We start from the raw sequence: 26992 nt of genomic DNA, 5'->3' as shown, positions 1-26992 counted from the left end.
TGACAGATTCTTTTCAGTTAAATAACATTCAGAATATTCAGAAATATACCAAATAAAATCAGGAGTACCGCAAGGCAGCGTGTTAGGACCAATGCTGTACCAGCTTTTTACTGCAGATCTACCAACTTCAAGAACTACAATAACAGCAACCTTCGCAGATGACACTGCAATACTCGCCTCACATCATGATCCAGTAACTGCCTCAAGAAACTTACAAGCCAGCCTTAATAATATCCAAGCATGTTTAAAAAGATGGAAAATTCGAGTTAATGAGACCAAATCAATCCATGTTACCTTTTCACTAAGAAGAGGTATATGTCCAGCAGTGTTATTAAATAATTAAATGATTACTCAGAGAAATGAAGTCAAATATTTAGGTTTACATCTTGATAGAAGATTAACATGGAGAACACATATATTTACAAAACGAAAACAATTGGGTCTCAAACTAAGACAACTTTACTGGCTTATTGGCAGGAAATCACAATTAAACCTCACAAATAAGATCTTAATATATAAAGCCGTACTGAAGCCAATATGAACGTATGGAATTCAATTATGGGGTTCTGCTAGCAATTCAAACCTAGAAATCCTACAAAGATTCCAGAACAAAGTTCTTCGAATTATGACCATTGCTCCGTGGTATGTTTCGAACAACATAATAGAAAAAGACCTCCAAGTTCAATCTATAAAAACTGTACAAAAGTCACAAAGTACAGTGAAAAATACAAAAACAAAACTAGTGCTCACTCTAATGACTTAGTGCGCGAACTGTTTAATCTTAACGATGAAGTGCGTCGACTAAAGCGTTTTAAGCCTACCGACTTAATAAACAGATTTAAATAAAATTAGTTAACATTTACCACGACATTATTAACTTTGTTTGTTAATTATATGTTAAAGGAAGCCTCTAACTGGAGAGAATTCCTACATGTCATTTTTTCTTCCAATAATAATTGTCATAAAATTTACTTATTGTTACGAGTGATATCAGATGGTAAATTAAATGGAGCTAAATAAAAAAAAATATTAAGTATTAAAGAACCCTTATTTGACAAAAATTTCAGAGCTGTACACTAATTTTTACAACAGTTATTGCGAAAATAATTTTTTTGCAATTCCGACCTTTTTTCGCAATTATATTAACAATAAATGAGTACATCAAACTTTGTAATACGTTATTTTAAAGCTTTTTCCATAATCTCGAAGATATTTTTACTAAAAAACCATAAGTTTCCCTGTTTTCCATTGATTTAAAAAAAAGTGAAAAATGTCATTTTTTGACCCTTAATTGTTTATAAATAAAAATGGCCGCCAGATCCTAAGCAGGAAATAATTACAATTTGCTCTTATAGGTATTACCTGTCGAAAAAACGCTTCAGTACCCTGGCTGTTCAAGTGTCATGGAAAAAACCTTATTACCCTGGACTAATGGGGATAGAATCGGATAATACTTGCTTACATAATATACTTTAATTAGTCGACTTTTTCTTATAGTGCAGTGTAACTATAGTGCGTTGGCGAATTATCTTAAAGTCAGACATCTGTATTTTGCGGCAGGCAAAAGTTCGCCAGTGTTATTTACGCCTGTCCAGTTCTTAATATTTCGCAGCCACGACATATTTGTTTGCGACCTGTTTCTCTCTTCCCTTAATCTTTCATTTGATGATTAATTGAAGGATTCCGTATTTTTCTCCTCTCAGGATATGGCCCAGGTATTCAAATTTTCGTACCTTGATCAAGTTGAACAATTCTCTCTCAAGACTCTTTTGGACTTCCTTGTCTGTCTATGGTATGCGGCACGTTGTTCGCAAGATCCACATTTCAAAGGCCTCCAACTTATTAATGAAAGATGTTTCCAACTTCCATGTCTCCATGCCGTATAACAATAAGGGCCATACATACCACTTAACCATTTTGTAACAGAGATTTGAAGAAAAGATTGTGGTTACAAAGTAGCGGTTTAAATTTAATAATTCATTATTTCCTCATTCCCAAGTATTTGAATGTTTTCACAATACAAAAATGTTTTATATAGTTTTTTTCTTTAGATGCATAATTTTTAAGGTATTCACAAAAAACCGACCGAAAAGGCGACATTTTTCAATGAAAATGGCAAATTTTCAACCACGAATAACCCAAAAGGATTCAGTTTAAAAAAAAATTATAAACAGTGCCTCCGCCACCTGTGCGGTGCTGCCGGCGGCCCAATAATTCCTAAATTTACGACTTCTGTCCTGTTTGAATGAATATTTGTTTTCTAGAAATGAATGCCCACTTATATTCCATTGATGGATGTACAGGATGTACTTAAATTTTATTCGATTTTAATTTTTATATACAAATATTTTTTGTACAGTATTTTTGCCGCCCTCTCATAATTTGCCGCCCTAGGCAACTGCCTATATTGCATAATGGATAAAGCAGCCCTGTTCTCAAGATCAATGAATACCATATGAGCGTTACGGAATACAATAAACCACGGAAATACTAAATATTTCTAAAAAGAATAGGGAGAAGAGGATAAAAAATAAACGGACCAGAGAACGAATAGGAAGGCCTAAAAAGGACAAGATATAACGATGGCACCCCTCATGGTACGATCACGTACAACGAATTGAAAACCATAAATATCAAAATAAGTATGTACAGAACTAACACTCCCATGGAAACCTACAGGAAATTAGAAGAGGCAGTTCAAAAAAAGAAGGCGGTAAGAAAAGCAATGAGCTACAAACAATTTAGAGGATACTGCTAAAACCGACAAAAATTGAAATTGGGATGCGGTCAATATCGAAAGATCTTCTAAACCGATTATATAATATAGAATATAAGAAATGGTACAATAAATATTGTAAAATAATTTAATTGATAATAAAATGTTAATAAAAAATATTAACATTCTTTGGACGTATGACACGAACCGGTAATATGGCAAGATTAGTTGTTATTCCAAGGAAAATCTGAGGGAAGAGGAAGTCAAGGATGATTACCAACCCGATTAGGCCTGGATCCTGCGTACCAAAAAACAGTTTATTAATAGCAAGCTGAAAATTTGTTAATAGCTTAACGGTGTCTAGTCAGACAAATTTTAATGTATCGGAACACTGGAACAGGGAAAGTTTTAATTATTGTGGACCGTGATTTTAATTGTAGAACGTGTCATCCTGACAAGTTTATGATTGTGAAAACTAGCAAGTTGTTTTTAAGTTTATTCAATAGCAAACTTTATATAATATATGAAAAAACGTTTGTCCGACAAATCTGTTGAGCATTTTAATAAGTGCGACACGTAGAACATGTCAAATAACAGGAATTATATTGGTGATAAATTAATAGCAGTCTGTTTTTCATGAGAGTTTAATGAATGGTTAACAAATCGATTGGGAGTTCTGTCCGACAAAATATATGGGACGTTTTCGTAGTCTAACGTTCGAAATCTGTAACCTGTTCCACAATTAAAACTTCCCCTGTTCCCTGTTCCAGTGTTCCCGTACGTCAAAGTTTGTCCAACTAGTCATCGTTAAGCTATTAACAAATTTGCAGCTTGCAATTAATAAACTTTTTTTGTTACGCGGGATCCAGTCATAGATGAATTGATAAAGTTGAGAAGTTATTAAATACGAACTTCGTTAATGCTGTACATGACACTCAAAAAGGAATAGATAGAGTGAGAGACTGCGTAAAAAGACTAATAAGATCCCTGGATGAAGCAAACAAAATGAAACAAAAAAAAGAGGAAAAAAATAAAGTGATAAAAGCAATTTTTATTAGTGAATGAATATAATATAACAACGTAAAATCATGAAGAATAAGTTGGTTAGTAAGAAACAACGGGAAACAATAAAATTTTAAAAATTATAAATACTAAAGGGAAAACTTATTGAAAAACATTAGGTAGAATAGTTAAAAGATTGAGAGAGAAGATCTAAAACACTAAAAACAACAAAATGAAGCCATGAAAAAACTGACAATTTATTTATTGATTCAATAGTTGTATATTGTATAATTAGTTAAATAATAAATTCCACAATTAAAACTCCCCTGTTCCAGTGTTCCCGTAGGTACATCAAAGTTTGTCCAAGTAGTCATCGTTAAGCTATTAACAAATTTGCAGCTTGCAATTAAGGCCATCGGTACATAATTCGCAAATATTTTAGGGCTATCCCTAGTTTTTCTGTCTTTACACGGCAAATTACGTGTGGTAAATTTCACACTGGTATGGATATGTAAACATTACTAGAATGTCATTCTATTTAACAATGTCATCATTAACTTTAAAGAGATGGCTTTTGAATGTTCTTGGATAACTGTTATTTGTATAATTGCAAATTATTAATTCAGTTAATATGTGATAATTTTTTCACTAACTATGTATTCAGTGATTTTACTCAATCGAGAAAAAGTGTTAAAGTGAACACACTATGAAACGCTTACAATTTTTAACAACAAAATACTTGGATCACTGAATATTTATATCCTGGTGTATTCTCTGCTTGGACCTTCCATAAATAATAAACAATAAATAACTTTTTATTAAGCTCACGTCTTAAATCAATTATTTATCAAATACACTATCAATATTATTTAATCAACAACTAAAAATATTCCCGATGCCATGTCAAATATTTAAAACTTTTACTGTCTTTTCATCATATTCTATTTGATTCAGTGCGTTGTATGACAAAGATAGCGAATTATTGATTTGGAAAATATCACCACGGACATGGTGTCCATTTTTTTCGAATCCTGAAAAAACTAATAACTATTTTTTAAAAATTTAAACGCAGAATGAAAGGCTAAATTATTATCGAGGGACGAAAGTCCCTTAGAATAAATAAAAAGTTTCTTTTGAATGATATATTTGAAATTAAAAATCACACTACATTTTCTCTTATTTATTTCTCCTATTTTTTCACCCCTGTAATTTATTAAAATAAACATTATAGAAGTCTTCAGGGACTTTCGGCCCTCGGCAAGAGCGTAATCTTTCATGCTGCGTTTATATTTTTTAAAATACTTATTAGTTTTCTCAGGATTCGAAAAAAATGAATCCCTATTTGAATAGCATTGCAGCCGAAAATACGTACTTATCCCCTTAATAAACTTTTTTTGGTACGCGGGATCCAGTCATAGATGAATTGATAAAGTTGAATAGCATTGCAGCCGAAAATGCGTACTTATCCCCTTAATAAACTTTTTTTGGTACGCGGGATCCAGTCATAGATGAATTGATAAATTTGAGAAGTTATTAAATACGAACTTCGTTAATGCGGTACGTGACACTCAAAAAGAAATAGATAGAGTGAGAGACTGCGTAAAAATACTAATAAGATCCATGGAAGAAGCAAACAAAAGGAAACAAAAGAAGAGAAAAAAAAATAACGTGATACAAGCAATTTTTATGAACGAATATAATATAACAACATGAACATAATATAACAACGTAAAATCATGAAGAATAAGTTGAATAATAAGAAACAACGAGAAACAATAAAATTTTAAAAATTATAAATACTAAAGGGAAAACTCGATAAAAAACATTATAGAATACTTAAAAAATTGCGAGAGAAGATCTAAAACACTAAAAACAACAAAATGAAGCCATAAATAAACTGACAATTTATTTATTGATTCAATAGTTGTATATGGTATAATTAGTTAAATAATAAATTTAAATGTTTAATGTTACTCTAGTCCTAAACCTATATTTTGGACTATTTTGGAGAGCTTGTTAGCTAAAATCATTAGCTGGGTACACTCAGAGAGAATTTCTGAACGATCTATCCCTACGATCAGATGTGTCATTCCGCTCCCGCCAATTTGGTCTGCGGCAGATCGGATATGTCTTTGCACACAAACGTAAATATTCCGTCTTGCATTGATAAACTAAAGAAATACTGAATGAAGGTGGTAATAGGTAGGAAGACCTTCCTGCCTTTTGTTTATATTTCTAGTTCGATGTATGCTCATTTGAAAAACAATTTTTTATGGTTGTTTTTATAGAGTTTAATCTTTTTGACATTGAATGTATGTCCACAGTTTCCTCATAAAAACATATAATCGAAAATTTAGTAATAGCTAAGGGTCTCACTTTCTGTTATTGCGAAGTTTGACACAGACCTAACGAAAATTGTTTATACATTTTTCATTCCCGTGAACGCGTGAACAGCTTTAGCTTTAGCTTCATTAGAAAATCGGGAAGACGTTCTTCAGGTACCTATAAATTTAAAAATATTGAAGCCAAAAACTCTATAGGTAGCTCTTTGTTTTAAAAATAATACCGTATCATCGCTTTTGGGTTCCAATAATAATAGACTAGTGCATTTAGCACTAAAATAACCCGAATACATCGATTCTTAAGAAGAGACTTATATCTTTTTGTATTGTGTTCAGGATGATATCAGGAAAAAAGTCTATAATAAATAATGGGTCAGTATGCAAAAAAAAAGTGCATAAAACGTACCCAAAAATGCATAAGATATACCCAAAAGTGCATAAACATAGTCAAAATAAGTATATTATGGGCCAGATTTTGTTACTCGTGAGTTTTTGATGTCGCTGAACATGACTACTCCATCAAAACTGACCCCCAGAGCACCTGGTGCGCAGGGTCATTGCTAAAGCACGTCATTTTCTGGAGTTCGAGAGATTTCGAAATTAAATTAATGCAAACAGATAAAATCGTTTACCTTGGACAGCAATTAAATTGTAACGCAGAAAGTCACGGCGAAATTAGATCTAGGATAGAGCAGGCTAGAGAAATTTTTAAAAGGATGTCCAAGGTGTTATGTAACAGAGACCTAAAATTGGCATTGAGGATTCGCCTACTTCGCTGCTACGTGTTCTCGGTCTTACTTTATGGTGTCGAGTCCTGGACTGTGAATAAAATCGATCTAAATCGCCTTGAAGCTTTCGAAATGTGGTGCTATAGAAGAATTTTAAAAGTTTCCTGGGTAGAGAAGACTCGAAACTCCACAATACTAGAACGTCTCAGTAAGACTACTGAGATCATAAAAACCATCAAGCAGAGAAAGCTGGAGTATTTCAGACATGTAATGAGAGGTCCCAAATATAGGTTGTTAGGTTCCTACAAAATATCATGCAAGAAAAAATAGCAGGCAAACGCAGTCTAGGACGAAGAAGAACCTCATGGTTGAAGAACTTGCGAGATTGGTATGGTGTTGATACAAGCATGCTATTTAAGGTGGCAGTGAATAAAATTAAGATAGCTATGATGATAACCAACGTACTGAAAGGACATGGTACATGAAGCAGAAGAAACAGATTACTCTTTTTGGGGTTGGTGAAAACAAATACGCCATCAGAGCTCACTCCCGAAGCACCTGGTGCCCACGATAACTGCTAGGAGACGTCATCTTCTGAAGTTTCGAAGGTTTTCGGCACTGAATACATGCAAATACTACAGTTTGGAGGATTTTTGGGCACCAGGTGCACCGGGGTCGGTGCTGATGGCGTATTCTTCTTCGGCGACCCCACAAATCCCCCGAATAATTTGTTTGCATCAATTTAGTACTGAAAACTCTCGAAACTCCAGATGGCGTGCCTTAACAGTGAACCTGGGCACCAGGTGCTCCGGTGGTCGGTTTTGATGGCGTATTCGTCTTCAATGACTCCAAAGACTCTTAAGTAACAAAATCTTAATACACTTATTTTTACTGCTATTATGCATTTCCACCCATTTGTCTTTGGTAGACTTTTTTCCTCACATCATGCTGACCACAGTGGAAAACATTTTTAGTTTCCAGGTGCTGTATTTAAAAATCGATATATTTTTTCCTAGGTGGCCTGGTCTATAATAATTTTATTTTAATACCTAATAAACACAAGGTAAGAAATTATACGTACCTAAATTATTATCTTTTAATTATATTGTAACTATTGCACTAAATCATCTATCATCTGCACTAAATAATAGTAAGTACACTGTTTTTCTGTTCAGGTATTATTCCAAAACTGTCTACTAAACATAGGTAGGTATATACACTGTTTTAATCTAAGTAAACATTTCGAGTATTCAAGCAGACGTAGAGTAATAGTAATAGTAAATTTCATTACATTACACCAATCGCTAATTTCGCGTTCATATTGACTCACGAGGTACGAGGTCATCGGTCTGCTCTGCTCACAGCGAATTTAATCACATCATTATCTCTGCAAATCATAGGATATAGTCAGGGATCCCAGGTCTATTTTCACCATTTACTACTAACAAGCTATTTTTTCGTGAGTAGCTTTATTTTGACGAGAGGCCCAACTTTTTTCATTGCAACAATTTCCGTATAATGTGGTAGATAACAAATATAGCAGGGGTAGTCCAGTCGGGTTAGACTTAGACGAATAACAGGCCTAACATTGCATGCCGAGCTGCCCCAAATTTGATTATTATAATCGGTAGAGAGGGTCGACAGTAGTGTAAATTTAAAATCTCGACTGAATTCCGCCCTTGCGTTAGCCGTAATTTTGATTTAAAACGGGAACAGTTTTTGTTCGATATCTCCGTCATTTTCAACTTCTTGACAAAAAGTATGAGAAATAAAATTGTTGAAAATGTGATTTTCTATAATATCTTTCATTATAATTTCAGAGTTATGGGGAAAATAATGACAGATCATAATTATTAAATTATTTCGTTTATTATCAATTTTTGTCGGACTAGCGATACTTACCTGTTTTTTTGTAGGACATTGTTTTATTTGGATGAAAAATACTTTAATATATCAAGTGATACCTTTGTCCTACTGTTACTAATAAAAAAATGGTCTTGTGGTGTTAACAACTTTTGAAAGTTGGACCGGGACAACGTACCTCACGATTTGTAGGACAATGTGAGAACATATATATATATATATATATATATATATATATATATATATATATATATATATATATATATATATATATATATATATTACCTAACCCAGTCGGGATAGCATTTAACCTTGCATGCCGAGCTGCAATTTTTGTATTCGCACCGTGCGTCTCCCCTCTATTTACAGTCACGTGACACGCAGTCAAATTTTGTAAGGACGTTTTAACATTGAGTCTTATGGGATTATTTTGTTAAACTTGAATATTTTATTTTGTAGTGGTAACAACCGAATACAATTGTTAGAATTCATTAGTTATTAATTTATAGTGTAATTTACAGTGCAACAAAAATATTTTCTTTTCATTAATAAATATTTATTGACATAAACTGCGATAGTGAAGTTACGTATACATAATCAAACTGATAATCAATAATGGAAAGTGAAGAATTTATATCAGATTAAGTGCGTTTTTAGTTTCTGTTTATATTAATACATAATATCACTAGCCAGACACGGCATTTGTTTTAAATATCCCATTTAAACATACACAAAGCGTCCTTATAAAATTTCAAAAAAGCGCCACCATGAGCAGGTCGGTCGATTTTGCTTTGACACTTTGCTAACGCTCGGAGCGAATACGCTCTGAGCTTCGCTGGTGTCGCTCCTAGCGGATTACTAATGCAACTTTCACCGGTAATTTTTAGATTTATTATTTAATTGTTATCGCTTAATATTTACAACGCAAAAAAGTAATTAAATTGTAATCGATTTTTTTTAAATTTTGCTAATCATTTTGACGTTCTATTGATGAAATATTAATTTCTTACTTCGGATACTTTCACAATTATCGTGTAGATGGCGCTTAGATTAATTTATAATTACATTTTACGGAACATTAAAAAACTTAAATTCAGTATTTATAACGTAAGTATATTTAAGGTAAAAATATATACCGCAGCTTTGACCAACTAATATTTTTTTATAATTAATGTTTTTAATTTTAATTTTAAATTAATTACTTTGACATTTATGTCAAATTTCCAGTAAACGTTTACAGACTTGTCACTACTGGCGCTCGCGAATTTTTAAATATCCCCTCTACGTACGAGATCACAACGTATAGCTACATTTTTGTCGTAAAATTAATAATAAACGAAATAATTCAATAATTATGCCCTAACTGTCATTATTTTCCCCCATAACTCGAAAATATCGACAGCACGAAAAAAATTGTAATGAAAGAAATTATAGAAAATCTCATTTTAGTTTTCATACTTTTTGTCGAGAAGTTGAGAATGGCGGAGATATTGAGCAAAAATGGTTCCCGTTTAAAATCAAAATGACGGCTAACGCAACAGCGCAATTCAATCGACATTTTAAATTTACACTACTATTGACCCTCCCTAAAGATTAGAAAAATAAAATTTGGGTCAGCTCGGCATGCAAGGTTAGGCCTGTTATTCGTGTAACCCTAACCCGACTGGAATATCACTGCTATCTTTGTTATCTACCACATACGGAAATTGTTGTAAGGAAAAAAGTTGGGCGTCTCATCAAAATGAAGCTACTCACGAAAAATTAGCTTGTTAGTAGTAAATGGTGAAAATAGGCTTGGGATCCCTGACTAATACCACTTCTCCTTGTTTGTTTAACGAAGATATAAAATGTATGTTAATATTTTTATAACTGATAAACCTGACATCAAGATTATCTAACAAAATATAATACAGGAAAAGTATCTGATTTGGCAAATTATGTTAGGCCTGGATCCCGCGTACCAAAAAGAAGTTGATTAATAGCAAGCTGAAAATTTGTTAATAGCTTAACGGTGTCTAGTCGGACAAACTTTTAAGTACGGGAACACTGGAACAGGGAAGTTTTAATTGTGGAACAGGTTAAAAATTTGGAACGTCAGACTACGAAAATGTCCCATGTATTTTGTCGGACAGAACTTCCAATTAATTATATACCCTTTCATTAAACTCTCATGCAAAAATCGGACTGCTATTTATCACCTGTCATAATTCCTGTCATTTGACATGTTCTACGTGTTAGACTTATTAAAATGCACAGTTGATAATAAATACCAGTCTGATTTTTGCACGAGAGTTTTGAAAGGGTAAAAAATCAATTGGAAGTTGAGATTCTATTAATCAATGATTCTTTTTAAATGAGAATAGGGGTCATGTGCTAGTTCATTTGAAAGTTTATTCTGTAATATAAAGTCTAATACTTAATACTCTATAAATTCGGCAACATTCTCTATTCAGTAATATAAACAACAACATAGTTATTTATATACAGTGTCCAAAAACCATATTTTCAGTTAAGTTTTTTGACACAAAAATTAGAATATATTAGATACACTGCCCGTCAAAGAAATCGGGCACCCTAAAAAATGGGTCATTTTTACGTTCTGTATAAATATGCTAAAATTGTTGTCCGATTTAAGTAATTTTTTAATATGTTATAGTCTTGTTCTTTAACAATATCGTAGTAGTAATATTTTTGCTAAACATGTAAATTTTCATTTAATCCCGTGTATACAGATCAAACTGTATTTTTCTCAGAGTTCACCACACCCTGTGGAAAATTCTAGCATTTATAAAATACTGAAATTAAAACTAAACTACAGCCTCAGGTTTTCTTAACAATCTGTTTTTTGATTCATTCGCCTACGTTTTATAATACAAAATTAGGTACTTTAACAACTAGCCATGTTCTTCATCAGCACAGGGTGCTTCTAAATAAGTGCGACAAAATTTAATGAGTAATTCCGCATTAAAATATAATGACAGTTTGTATCGTGTCCGCAAATACTTCGTTTCCGAGATACAGGATGTTGAATTTTTTCTTACAAACTGACGATTTATTTATTTCTTTAAAACCAGTTGAGATATGCAAATAAAATTTGGTGGGTCTTAAGACGTATTTATTGCACATTTTTTGACATACAATTAAGAATTTTATATTTACCATTGGCGTGCATACGGGTAATCTGATCAGTCATATGGTGAATATGAAATTCTTAATTGCATGTAAAAAAAATGCGTAGTAACTATCTCTTAAAACCTAAAAAATTTCATTTGTAAATCTCAACCGGTTTTAGCGCAATAAATAAATCGTCAGTTTGTAAGAAAAAATTCAACATCCCGTATCTCGAAAACGAAGCATTTGCGGACATATGTTTATAAAGCAAACGGTCATTATTTCTTCATGCAGAATTACCCCTTAAAGTTTGTCGCTCTTATTTCGATACACCCTGTATTGTTGAAGAACATGTCTAGTTGTCAAAGTACCTAACTTTTGTATTATCCAATATAAGCGAATGAATCAATTAAAAAAGAATGTGTGTACTTTGTACGCACGTAAGAAGTTATACTTCTATTATATAATTTCAAAGAAATAAATATACTTAACAGGTTATTTGTATTTTATTTAAATATTAAACTAACTTTCTTACCTACACTTTTAAAAAATTTTATTAAAACGATACCAAAAATAAAAAAAAAAGAATATGAATCGTCCGGGATTTAAACCCAGGACCTCTCGATCTCCGGTCACACGCTCTATCACTGAGCTATATTCCCTTCGCTTTGACAGGTTACAAGATTTCTCATACATACTGAAAAATTTAATAGACCAAGTGAAGTATACGAAAATACTTTAAATATAGGTACTTCCTATTATTCTAAAATATCTTATTCCCGAGGAAGACAAATCCAAAGACACAAAAATTATAATAAATAATACATTTACTAAAAACACTAATATATCCTTTTAATGACTTATTTGCGCTGACAGCACTGATACATACATATCTTGAAAGATTAGCAACGAACTACATACTGTCTGTGTGCGCATGCGCCAGGTATTAAACAATTTCACTCTCGATCGTAAAGAAGTATAACTTCAAAAACATAATGTTAGAAAAACCTGAGGCAATAATTTGGTTTTAATTTCGGTATTTTATAAATGCTACAATACTCCCAGGGTGTTGCGAACTTTGAGAAAAAAACACAGTTTGATTCGTACACCCGGTGTATAATGAAAATTTACCTATTTGGCAACAATATTATTACAGCGATATAGTTAAAGAATAAAGCTATAACATATTAAAAAAATACTTAAATTGGAAAACACGTTTAGGAGATACGAAACATAAAAAATGTCAATTTTTTTGGGGTGCCCGTTTTCTCTGACGAGCAGTGTATTTTACTGCATTCAGAAAACAGAAAAAAATGGTTATTTGACACATAAACCCTGCTGTTCGCTTAAATTCAAGCCAGTGTTCAAGTTGCCATCCATCTGCCTCTTGGCACTTTGAATATTTTTTAATTTAAGCGAAAATTAATTTTTATTTTTTCAAATAAAAGCTTATTAACAACAAAAACATCAAAGCCACCTTTAAAAAATTTAGTGGTGTCTCCAAAAATACATTACTCCAAGAAATCAACGCACCATCTTAAAAATGGTTCATTTTGATGTCTCGAACTTCCTAAACCTATTGTCCGATTTAAGTGATTACTGAAATTAAAACCCAACTATAACCTCAGATTTTGTTAACATTATATTTTTTTATTCAATCGCTTATGTTGAATAATAAAAAAAATTGGTACCTACTTTAACATGTAGCCATGTAATTCAAGAATAAAGGGTGTGCGACAAACTTTAAGGAATACCTAATTCTGCATGAAAAAGAAATGACAGTTTGCTTTATAAACATATGTTCGCAAATGTTTTGTTTCCGAGATACGGGGTCTTGAAATATTTTTAACAAACTGACCATTTGGTGATTGCTCTAAAACCGATTGAGATGTGCAAATGAAATTTGGTGGGTTTTAAAAGGTAGTTAAGAATTAAGAATTTTAGTTTCTCCATTTGCGCGCATACGGGTCATTACCAAATTTCATTTGAATATCTCAACCAGTTTTAGAGCAATAAATAGATCGTCAATTTGTAAGAAAAGTTTCAACATCCTGTATCTCGGAAAGGAAGCATTTGCGGACATATGTTTATGAAACAAACTGTCATTATTATTTCATGCAGAGTTACCGCTTTTTTTACCCCTAAGTTTGTCGCACTTATTTAAAAATACCCTGTATTGATAAGGAACACGACTAGTTATTAAAGTAGGTACAGTCGACTCTCGTTAATTCGAAACTCCAGGGGCTCTTAAAATATTACGAATTATTGAGTGTTTGAAATATCAAATGGTTAGAAATTTGTGAGAGAAAATAAATAAAACTTCGAATTATTAAGTGTTGATTATTTATTAACTGCTACATATTCTATAACGATGGCAAAAGTTTAGAGGTACATTCGTGTACATACATACATGTATGTATTCCTAATGTGAATTAATCAATCTTTGGAAATAACTGTATTATACTGGTTTGCTTCAAAACACATTGCTGCTGCTCAGACTGCTCAATAATTTTTTTTAAGAGAAAAAGTGCCTGAAATGCTTTTTCATCACTTTCGTTTTGTAGACAGAAGGTTTGTAAGGTATCGAATGGGGATCTTGCTTTCTTAACTGACACCTCTGCCAAAGGTTCTGATGTATCGTACTCATCTTCATCGTTACTTTTTCCATTCGTATCTGTCGCAGATAAAATTTCGCCATCGGTTAGTTAAACTGAGACAGCAACATCTTCATCCACTTGAACAAAGTCAGAAAAACTCACACCGACCGCTGATGTCAACTAATGGTTCTATTGCTGGTTCTTCATCATCCATAAGTAGTGGAAGATCTTCTTGATCTTCTTTTAAGAAACCGGATTTTTTAAAGCAGTTGAGAATAGTTATGAGTGTTAACACCTCTCCATGCTTTGTCAATCAGTCAAATAGCTGTCAGAACCGTGATATTTGCAGTTAGCTGCTTGTCACAATCTCTGTAACTTTGAATTGTCGAGTGTTGGACGCCGATGAGTTCGAATTAACGCGTCGTTTTGTTTGTAGCAATGATATTTTTCGTTCGAATTACCAAGTGTATAAAAATGTATTGATTTAGTTCGAAATATAAATAGATTTTGTAGGGAACCCGTGATAACTTTGAATTGTAGAGAGATTCGAATTATCGCAGGTTTGAATTAACGCGAGTCGACTGTACCTATAATAACTCTTTTATTATCCAACATAAGCGAATGAATCAAAAAAGGAAATGTTAAGAAATTCTAAGGCTATGGTTGGGTTTTAATTTCAGTATTTGATAAGTGCTAGAATATTCCACAGAGTGTGGTGAACTTTGAGAAAAAAACACAGTTTGATTGCTACACCCGGTATACAATGGCAATTTACCTGTCTAGCAACAGTATTCTTACAGCGATATTGTTAAAAACAATAAGGCTATTACATATTAAAAAAACCACTTAAATCGGACAGCCGGCTTAGGAAATTCGAGACATCAAAAATGACCCATTTTTAAGGTGGTGCGTTAATTTCTTGGAGTAGTGTATAATGATGTCTCCAAAACATACATATTAATTTATATGCTAGCAACTTAATAAATTATTTTCTCGTACACTTAGGCACCAACTTTACGTTGCCAGTACTTTTGCAATTACTCGTTAAATAAACTTCAAATTTTTACGACGTAATTTAATATAAATATAATGATGTTTTCTTGATCACAAAGCACTTTTTAAAAAATTACTTTTATTTATTAATACAAAATAAAACTTTTACAACAAAATATTAACTTTGATACAATGAAAAGTAAATGATGACTAAAACATGAATGCCTGTTTACTAACTAAAATGTCTTTTTATAAGTTTACATTATCTTAATGACCGTGGTCCAAGTCCTCTTGATAAAGGGTTCAGTAGCGTGGTTATGGTAATATCTCTCCTTCCTCCATAAGCGAATCCTTAGTTTGTGAGGATTCAAGAAGTTCTTGTAGAGCTAGAGCTTGCTGGGCTGGAATTTTCGGGCTGAACAGCAATTTGTAGAGTCGTCGTCTTTTTCTTGCTATTATGTACATAATAATCGCTATGGCAAGGACTATTAAGAATGTAGAAAATGAACTAAGTCCTAGCGATACTAATGGTTGAAGGTTAAGTCTCTCGATTGGTTGTATTTGTCCGTGCGTTTTTGGGACTTCTAATTTTTCCAACAATATGGAATGTTGTGGCTTTAGTTTGATTGGTACTATACTGGGTATTTGAATCTCTTGGGTTGTTTTCGGTTGTATTTTCTGACCAAGTATGTATAATGTTTCATTGGTTATGACAATGCTGGAGCGGGAAATTCTTCGTTGATTTATTGTTAATGGTTGAACTATTCCCAATAGGGTGGCATCTTTTGTTTCTTGGATAAAGTTTTCGGAGACGTCGACTATCGTGCATGTTTCGACATTTGGTATCTGGCATTTGGATTTTACTTCGTTTTGGCATACAATATGGCTGGATTTCTGCATACAATCTTCGTACCAGGTATTGTTAGAGTAGTATCTCGCAGGTGGAATAATCATCTGATGTTCGTCATTAGGTATTGGATAAATTTTAAAAGTAGGGTAGTATGAAGGATATAGGATAGGTATTTTTAATATTATGAGCATATTATTTTGAGTAATACATACAAAGGCATGTGAAGATTCTAATAATTCGTAAGGATGTTCTTCGTCAATAAGTAATGCATCGTGAGAATAAAGAGGAATTAGCATATTTTGTAAAGTTTTTAATTCTTCAAGAGTAAATAATTCTACATTTGGTATATTTAGTTGAGAAAGAGTGATTGTTCTAATTAATTTTTGAATGTATCCGTGATCTAATGCATTCGAAAGAATTTTATTATTGTCGTTTATTTTTCTTAAAAGGTTATCTATTCTAGTATTAAAAGTATCTCCAAAAGATATTTGTTTATTATATTTTGAGATTAATTCGTCTTGTTTTGCTTCAATTGCGTTGATATGTAAATTTAATAATTCCATATCATTATTGTCTGGATTACCAGTGATAAATTTAATTGTTGTCCCTAAAATGTTAAGTAAACCTCTTTTTAATCTTGGTTTACGGGTTATCTTATTTAAATTGTCTTCTGTTTCCGTTAAAAGATGTTTGTATTGATTACTTAGTAAGTTAATGCCTGTGACTTTAGGCAATAAATTTGAAAAGGTTAACGAGCTATTTGTTAATATCTGTTCTATGTTTGATAGATTAATTTGAATAATGTGTTTGTGATAATGGGATATTGTCTTAGAAGGTCCAATTAATTCTTCGTAATAACCATTATTTGGAATTTCTTGTATTAGGGTCGTTGCCTGAAGATGTCGAAGCATTGACCTGCAAAGGGAATTTTTTATAAGTTTTTCGTAATCGTTTAGCGTTTTTAAGATGAGCGGTAGTTGTGTTATTCTTATCTGTTAGACCGATAACTTTAGTTTTAATTTGTTTCGTTGGCTTAATAATTTGATAAGGGGCTTTTAACTTTGCTTTATTTTTAGTTTTTCTTACGTAAATATTTTCGTTAATATCTGGGATTGTTTCTGCTGATTTATTTATTTTTGTTAGGGCGTCGTTTCGTTTTTTCTTTTGTCTTTCGTATAAATCGTTTATGAAGGGAAGTAATTCGTCTTTGTGTCTTTGATTATAAGTATCGTATATTGGAAGGTCGAAATCAAAATTAATTTCTTCTGCATAGGGGCCATAAAGTATAGAAAAAGGTGAATAATTTGTTGCTGAATGGATGGATTGATTGTAAATTAAAATGGCATGAGTGAAGGTATCATCGAGTGAGTAATTTGGGTTTTGCGCTTTAAGAGTGCGAAGTTTTTCTAATAGTGTGGAATGAAAACGTTCTATAGGTGAATTTGATGAGGAATTGTTGACTGTGGTAAAATGTACCTCGATTTTATGCATTTTCATGAATTCTTTTATGAGACTAGCGTTGAATTCTTTTCCGCTGTCAAAGATTACTTTTTTCGGATAATTATGGTGACTAAAGAAATGTCTGATTTTATTTAGGACTGAAGTTGATGATTTATCGGGTAATTTATAACATTGTGCATATTTTGAAAATGAGTCAATTATTGTAAGATAATATTTTTTGTCACATTGAAAAATGTCTAGATGTAGGATATCGAAAGGTTTTTGACCTAGTAGCGGTCCTAACTGGGGTAATTGATATGGGTGTCTTTCGTATTTATTTTGCAGGCAAATTTCGCATTTATTGATGTAGTCTGCTATTGTTGTCTGCATTGACGGCCAGTAAAATTTATGTCTAAGGTGTTTATATGTCTCGGTTATACCGTTGTGATTTGATGTATGGTATATTTTTACGCATTCTATTTGTTTATTTTCGTCTTTTATGTCTTGTAGAATTGTATTGCAGAAGTTTGCTTTTACTGTACTATTAATATTGTCTCTAAAATAATTACAAATAAACGGTCTGTATTCGTGCGGGACTTTTATACCGAATTTTTGTTTTGGTCTTAATATTTTTCTAAGAGCGTCTAGGATGCAATCTTCCCAGTTGGCTGTCAGGTTAATTGTGTATCTGTGTTTATTGAATATTTTTGTATAATTAACGTCGTACTTGTCGCAATTTGGTAACATTATTATCTGATTTGTAGATAGATTTAAAGGTTCTTCTGAGGTTGGGATTCCGTTTATTGGATTTTCTCTCGAAGTATGTTGAGTTTGTGTATCGTCTGAGTTATCATGTTGTATTTCGTCAAATGTATTTAGAAAATCGTTGGGGTCAAAATCTGTACTGTCAGGAGGTTCGGCGCAAACTGAGGCTCGAGTGAGTGCATTAATTTGCACACGCGAAAGGGCGTCTGCTACCTGATTTTCTTTGGCTCGTTTATACTTAACCTCGAAGTTGTAATCTTCTAATTTTAGGCGCCATCTAGCTAATCTAGATGTCGGATCTTTGATCTTGTATATCCAAACTAAAGGATTGTGATCAGTTTCAATTAAAAATGTTTGTCCGTATAGGTATGGGCGAAAGTGTTTACATGAGTCGATTATAGCTAAAAGTTCTTTTTCTATGGTTGAATAGTTTTTTTCTGCTGTATTTAAAGTACGTGAGTAGTAAGCTATAGGGTGATTGTCTTGTGTTAATACAGATCCTATTGCAATGTTTGAGGCATCTGTAGTTAGCGTGAAACGTTTAGAAAAGTCGGGGTATTGAAGTACAGGGGTATTAGAAAGTAGCTCTTTGCATTTTTCGAAGGCTTCTACGTATATGGCGTTAGTGTGATCGATGATGGAATTTTTTCGTGTGCATCTCGTAAGGGGTGAAGTAATTTTTGCAAAGTTTGGAATGAATCTGCGGTAATATCCAATTAAGCCTAGAAATGACTTAATTTCTTTTAAAGTTTTGGGAATTGGGTAATGTTGAATTGCTTCGAGTTTTGCTGGATTTGGCATGATACCTTGGGGAGTCACGATGTGGCCTAAGAAAGCGACTTCTTTTGTTAGAAATTCTGATTTGTCGAGTTGGACTTTAAGATTATTTTCTTGAAAGGTTTGGAAGATAGTTTTAATATGTATTAGATGTTCTTGAAGGGATTTGGAAAATATTATGACGTCATCCATGTATACGAAACAATATTTGTATAGAAAAGGTCGTAAAATATTGTCCATTAATTTAGAAAAGGTTGATGGGCTGTTTTTCAGACCAAATGGTAATCTAAGGAATTCAAAATGTCCATGGGGGACAGTAAAGGCAGTTTTTTCAATTGAAGAGGGGTGCATTTCAATTTGATGAAATCCTTGGGCAAGATCGAGTGTCGTGAAATAAGTAGCTTTACCTAGATTGTCGAGAATCTCGTCTATTCTCGGAAGTGGGTATTTATCTTCTATTGTGTTTTCGTTGAGTTTTCTATAATCTATAACCATTCTAAATTTTCGCTTTCCGGAAGCGTCTGCTTTTTTGGGGACTACCCACACTGGCGCAGAAAATGGGGATTTACTGGGGCGAATAATTTTATTTTCTAATAATTTATTTATTTGTCTAGTTATCTCTTCTTGCATACTTTTAGGATGTCTAAAACTACGTGCATAAATACGGTTTTCGTCTTTTGTTCGTATTTCGTGTTTTATAGCTGAAGTGAAACTTAAGTTTGTTTTTTCATCATAAAAAATATCTTTATATTTATGACAAAGATTTAGAATTTTTTGCTTTTCTTCTTCGTTTAAATGTTGGGTGCGAATTTTATTTGGGTCAAAGTTCGACGGTAGGTTAGAATGCAAATCGTAATCATTGATGGGTTCTACTTGTATAGGATCAATTTGAATCGGTTCATCTAACGAAACGTTATTTAAAAATCCGTTTGTTACCGAATGAATTGACTCAGGTATTACTAAATTATTTAATTTCGTTTCAGGTAGTAATATTTCTCCGTTTAAAATACTTACTGGGATCTTATTAAATAGAGTTTGAAATGGTATACTTATTCTAAATAAATTAAATGTTAAATTTTTTGATTTATAATTTAATATCGCTTGAAATTTTTCTAAATCGTGATTTCCTAATAATATGTCAAAATCATGGCTCCAATCTGCAATACGTGCATCGATGAAGTCATTAATTTTAATTTCCTTAAGTAAATTTGTTTTTATGTTTAATAAGTGTTTAGTTGTCTGTTTCATGGAAGTTAAAGTGAAATCTTTTTTATAAACATGTTGTGGATTAAAATATTTTGCGGCATTGGGCGTAATAATTGTATCCGATCCTCCAGTGTCGATTAATACCTTAAGTCGACTTTTTGGTAGGATGAAAAATGGAAGTTTTGGATAACTTCGTAGATTATTTAATACTACAGAGGAGGGGGGTGTTCGTCTAATGCGAGGTCGTGAAAATTTTGCTCGACGTATTCTGAAGGTTCATCAGACACTGAATTGTCTGTAAATTCTTCGTCTACATTATTATGTTGTGTATGCGGCTCGTTATAATAATCTGTTTCTACATTAAAATTTTGTGTTGAAATTGTCATAGGTCTCGTTTCCGTATTTATAGATTGCACACCACTCATAGGCGTAGGGGTATTAATTTGTTGGTGTCTTAGCATAGGGCTTCTATAAGGGGTTCTATTATTAGCGAAATTATTCCTATAATTATTAGAATTATTCGAAGTAAAAGCAGGTCTTGAATTATTCTGAGTGAAGACGGGTCTTGAATTGTTTTGATTAAAGACAGGTCTTACATTATGAAAATTTGGATTTTGTGGAATAAATTGATTTCTTTGGTTACTAAAATTAGAAATATTTTGTGCATAAGGTCTAAGTTGATTATTACTAAAATTATTTGGGGCTCTAGCGTTAAAATTTGATTTGAACGCGGTTGGAAAAGAATTATTTGTTTTTGGCTTTTCCGTTTTTTGTTGGGATTTTAAGAAATTCATATAAGATACTTGATTTTTATGATTGTCTAAAGCTATACATTTTTGTAGGGCCTCGTCTAACGAATCTAACTGAAAATGCGACAGGTGTTCGCAGTAAGGATTGTTAAGACCAGTACAAAAGGTTTTTAGTGCTAATTTTCTAAAGTAAGGGGTTTTAAAATTTAAATTTTCTGGAGTATTATGTAGCGATATATGCTGTAATAAATCGTTTAAATTATCTATGATTCGATGGTGATAGTCGTCATAACTTTCAGAAGCTTTTTGTACCGTTGTTGTTAATTGGGTAACAAGGATCTCTTCAGATCTCCTGTCGCCGTATTTCGTAAGTAAAGCTGGACGTACATCTGTCCAGTTAGTTTTATTGGAGTAATTTATGCCTGGTTGCACCACCAGATCTTAAGCTCCACTTAGCTAAGCTCTACTTATATATAGGGCCTCCTTGAGTATCACTTACGCTGCACCATAATTTTCGATTCTTACCTTATTATCAATTATATCTATTATTATATTATGGTATTCTTATTGTAATATATTATAATTATATTATATTAATTCTTATGATATTCTCGACTTAAGCTTAAGATCTGTTGGTGCAACCGGGCATTAGATAATCTCGTGGTTCACCTTTAATACTTGATAAAATGTGAGCGTTAATAATAAATTCTTGCGGTGCAGTAGTATTCTGTTGTTGCAAAAATATTAATAGATTATCTACGGATTTAATAAAAGTAGAAAGATTTTGTCCAGCAGTAAATTCTGGAAGCGTAGCACAGAGGCTAGAAATGTCGGCATTGGTAATGGGCATTGTTCTTTCAGATCTACTAATAGGACTTCTGTCGCGAAAATTATTTGAAGGTGGCTGAGAGAGAATTGCGTTAATTTCTTCGACCGTATCAAAATATGTGCTCATAAGTGATAAGGAAAATGTGAAAAAAAGGAAAGACTTACAGTATGATGATCGCAGTTGATAACATCTGTTGTTCTTCTCTAACAGGTGGATACTCTGCTAAACAATTGAGATTGACCAGGAATTGCGGGAGATTCTGTGCAGACTATCCTGTTCGCAGCGCCAATGATGTTTTCTTGATCACAAAGCACTTTTTAAAAAATTACTTTTATTTATTAATACAAAATAAAACTTTTACAACAAAATATTAACTTTGATACAATGAAAAGTAAATGATGACTAAAACATGAATGCCTGTTTACTAACTAAAATGTCTTTTTATAAGTTTACATTATCTTAATGACCGTGGTCCAAGTCCTCTTGATAAAGGGTTCAGTAGCGTGGTTATGGTAATATCTCTATATAAACAGGTATTTAATTACTATAAATAGTGGAGTAAATGGAGCTTCTTACTTAAGGAAAATATTAAACAAGAAAGAACTCTTTATAATTTTATTCAATATAATATCAAGAAATGTATAATAATGAAGAGGGGATTTTTGCAGTTACTCGAGCGCGTCAGATTATTACATGGGGAGAAACCTTATACCCTGAAAATGTACCTGTCTCATATATTGGCTCTAAATGCAGGGGAGTTCGTTAAGGGGGAGCCGAAAAAAAAATCTATCCTTAGAAAAACTTGAAATCGTCAGACCCGCGAGTAGTCGCGCGGTGAGATAGAATCTCAATTTTTATCCTTTTTCGCGATAACTTGATGAAAAATTTTGCAATTTTGAAAAAATTTCGTAAGTGCCTCGAGGAAGGGTGTAGTAATGCGTAGGAATTTTTTTTTCTTCTTCTTCTCTTTGTGGAATTTATGGCTTTGGGGAGAGCCAAAAAAGCTTTAACCCGCGAGTAGTCGCGCCGTTACATAGAATCTCACATTTCATCCTTTTTCGTAATATGTACAGTAAAATTTGTCAGTAACGGCCACTAAAAATGAAAGAACTATTTTCCGATATAGAAAGGTGGACGGTATTGCCAGTTTTTGTAGTCTACATATAATTGGTTTGTGAAATTTTTAAACTGGCCGTTAGGACACGTGGCCGATGTTGGCAGGTGGCCGTTAACACAGGTTTTTTTAAATAAAATTGTTAGAAATATATATTTTCAATATAAAAATAAAAATAGTACAAAATAAAAATTTGTTTTAAATTCGTATTTTGAGATAGAATCTCACAAGCGACTATCGACGCGCGACGTTACAGAAGTGAGCGTGACTACTCCCGGGTAAAGATAAGGTAAGTTAAATACATGCAAAACTGTGTATATTTCAAAAATCTGACGATTTGAGCGGGGCGTAAGGAAATGGGTGAGTCCCAAAGTTTTACAAGAGAAAAGCGAATATTTTGCGAAGTGAATGAGAGATCGAAAAATTAAAAATATGTATTTATTATTTTTCAAAAATCTATCGAATGATACCAAACACGACTTCCCCGGAGAGGGTTGGGAGGTAAATTTAATATTTTAAATACGAATTCCGCGATGTTTCGCGAAATGAACATCAGATCGAAAAACTTATTCAATATTTTTGAAAATTCTATCGAATGGCACCAAACACGGCCCCCACCGAGGTGGGTAAGGGGTTGCTTTAAAATCTTAAATAGGGGCTCCATTTTTTATTGCAGATTTAGATTCCTTACATAAAAATAAGTAACTTTTATTCGAGATATTTTTTCGAGTTATGGATAGAAGGCGCTATAATCTAAAAAAACGATTGTTGGAAATGGAAAATTAAATTAAAAATGGGCAAGTCCCCACTAAAATGGAAAACTTTACTTAACTTTTTTTGGTTTTAGAACCTACTCTTCACAACCCAATAGGTCCCCAAAGCGCTCGAGTGACTGCACAATTAGTATACTTTCCTCCCCTACCATAAACAACATACCTATCAAAAAGTTCTACCTATTGCAAAAGAGGGTGATTTTCTAATTTTTTATTAAACAAATGAATTGCAAAATTAGTAGTATTCCTAATAATAATTTTCGATATTGTGAAATGTAAAGGTACTTTACTCTTAAGTGAAATTCATATTTTTTGACATACCTCGTATAAAATTAATTAAATTTGATATTTGATGATGGCATCTTAGATTATATATGATGCAGAGTATTTTATAAAGAATAACTTTTTTTTCATAAAACTGATAATAAAAAAGTTTTCAATAAAGCTCGGATTATAGGCAAAACGCCTTTTTTTGCCTATTTTGCCTATTATAATTGTTTTTTACACTTTTTGCCTTTTTTCGTAAATTCCGCCTATTGGTGCCTTTTTTAAAATTTCATGGTACTACCCATGATATTATTCTATTACTAAACCATTCTATAATAAAATTTTGGGTCAATAATAAAATATCAATGGTTTTTTTATATAACAGATTTCTAGGAAAATGTACCTGATCGAGACTTGAGGGTTAACTATTTGGAAATCCCTAAGCTTTATTAGTTTATTATCAGTTGTACAGTCGGTTACTGTATCAGAGTTTAGTCACAAATTGCTATATCCTAGTTTAGTTTTGTTGCGTATACCGAAAAGCAAAGAACACGTTTTAAAACGTTTTAGAATTTGTGTGAAAAGATGACATCTAAATTAAGGCTATGGATCGCACCTTATTCGGAACTTTCTCTAGAAGGAGATGGAGCATTTTGTAAACCATGCGGCAAATCGGTAAGTTTTATTTTCTCTCTTTTTTTCTCGTCCCACAACATAACTAAATTCTAAAGCGGTTTTAGAATTCTAATTTTTTTTTTTTAATTCTCAGATTTCAAGTAGAAAAAAGTACTTTATTGACCAGCATTGTGGAACCCCACTTCATAAACGTAATTTGGAAAAATTAAATTCCTCTAAGTTAGCCCAAATATCTCTGCGGGATAGTTTAAGCAGTTCAAAAAAAAGGAGGAAGACGCATTTAAATTTGATTTATGCCAGATGATGATTGCATCCAACATTCCTCTATATAAAGTTAATAACCCTAGTTTTAAATGCTTTTTCGAAAAATATCTTAATAAATCCTTACCGGACGAGAGTACATTGAGAAAACATACTGTGGAAAAATGTTATGTGGAATGTATTTCAAAAATTAAGCGGGAGTTAGAGGGTAATTTTTTGTATATTATCGTGGATGAAACGACAGATGTATGCGGCAGGTGTATAGCTAATTTAATGATTGGAATTTTGAACGAAAACTTTGCGAGAAAACCTTATTTAGTTGCCGTTAAAGAATTGGAAAAAACAAACAATTTAACAATAAGTCGATTTATATAAGATAGTTTAAAAAACCTCTTTTTACCCAACCCTATACCAGTGAATAAAATTGTTTTAATGCTTTCAGATGCTGCGGCATATATGTTAAAAGCTGCTGTTAATTTAAAGATTTTTTATCTTAATTTAATTCATTGCACTTGTGTAGCCCACGGGGTAAATAGAATTGCTGAAGAAATAAGAAATTTGTTTCCGTTGGTAAATAATTTTATAAATTTTAGGAAAAAAGTTTTTGTAAAGGCTCCGTTGAGGGTGCAAATATATAAAGAAAGACTTCCCGGTGTCCCTTTGCCACCTAAACCAGTAATTACAAGGTGGGGAACCTGGCTCGAAGCAGTTTTTTTTACTTTGAACACTGCAATGAAATAGAATTAGTTATGTCAGAATTTGATAATGATATTTCCGAAGCCATTCGAGAAGCAAAAAAAATATTAAAAAATCCCAAATTGAAACAGGAACTCGCTTATATCAATGACAATTATAAATTAATAGTTACCACAATTACCTTATTAGAAAAACAAGAGATAAATTTATGTTAGTCAGTAAAATTAATAGATAATTTAAAGACGAAAATTAAATCGGCACCTGGAAGTAACGCTCAATTAATTTAAAAAAAAATGAAATATGTTTTCGACAAGAATGAAGGTTTTTCGTTTTTATCTAATGTTGCTAAAATTTTGAATGGGACATTTTCCGAGGAATTACAAATTATGCCAGATTTATTATCCGCTCTGAAATATGCTCCAATTACATCTGTCGATGTCGAACGTTCGTTTTCAATGTACAAATTAATTTTAAGTGATCGAAGACATAGTTTTAAGACCGAAAATATTGAAAAACATTTAGTTGTTTCTATTAATGATAAAATTTTAAGTGGTTACAATGTTTAATTATTAATTAACAGTTATTTAGTTACTAGTTTATTTATACTAATGTGTAAATATACCTGCCTTAAGTTAATATTACGTTAATTCACTTTGTACAATAAATAATAAGTTATATTCTTTTATTGCCTATATTTTGCCTAAATGTTAATATTCCTGCCTTTTTTAATAAAAATCTTTGCTTATATAGGCGCCTTTTTCTTCAATTTTTGTTGCCTATAAAGCCTAAAAAAAAGCAGACTATGGCTAGCAATGCTAGAAATGGGAATACCAAGAAAATTAGTGTAGCTCACTCAAATGTGCGTGGCAGACTCATATGCACAGGTAAAGATAGGAAACAGAACATCGATGCCATTTAGTATAACATCAGGGCTTAGACAAGGAGACCCTTTATCACCATTGCTATTCAATTTGGTTTTAGAATACGCAATAAGTAAAATATCGTCTGAACTAACAGGGGGATTCTCAAATCGAGGATCAAAACTATTGTTGGCCTTTGCCGATGATCTAGATGCAGTCGCTCATTCTACAAGAGACGTAAGAGAGGTGTTTTCACAGCTCGAGGAGGAAACAGGTAACCTGGGCCTTCGAATAAATGAAGAGAAGACGAAATATATGCTGGTGACCAAAAATCCAAGACCAAGAGTTAGGCAGAACGTAACTATTAATGACCACAACTTTGAAGTAGTAAAAGAGTTTAAATATCTGGGAGCAGTA

The 26992-nt window shown here is 32.5% G+C and overlaps 1 protein-coding gene across 3 annotated transcripts in view; it reads right to left on the bottom strand.

Annotated features, from left to right (window-relative positions):
* Positions 1-26992, bottom strand: part of LOC114335929 (cytochrome P450 4d8) — a 129865-nt gene that overhangs the window by 87932 nt on the left and 14941 nt on the right. Inside the window, exon 1 of one of the 3 annotated variants that reach the window (XM_028286215.1) lies at positions 7870-8144. The exons of the other annotated variants lie outside the window; for them this stretch is intronic. The gene's annotated coding sequence lies outside the window, so the exon portion shown is untranslated. Of the gene's footprint in view, positions 1-7869; positions 8145-26992 lie in introns of those variants that run through there. 3 annotated transcript variants of the gene reach the window in all.

The sequence above is a fragment of the Diabrotica virgifera genome, chromosome 1, assembly GCF_917563875.1.
Source record: "Diabrotica virgifera virgifera chromosome 1, PGI_DIABVI_V3a".
Taxonomy (NCBI): domain Eukaryota; kingdom Metazoa; phylum Arthropoda; class Insecta; order Coleoptera; family Chrysomelidae; genus Diabrotica; species Diabrotica virgifera.
Note: the sequence above shows the minus strand (reverse complement) of the source record. Positions and strands in the feature narration are given on the sequence as shown.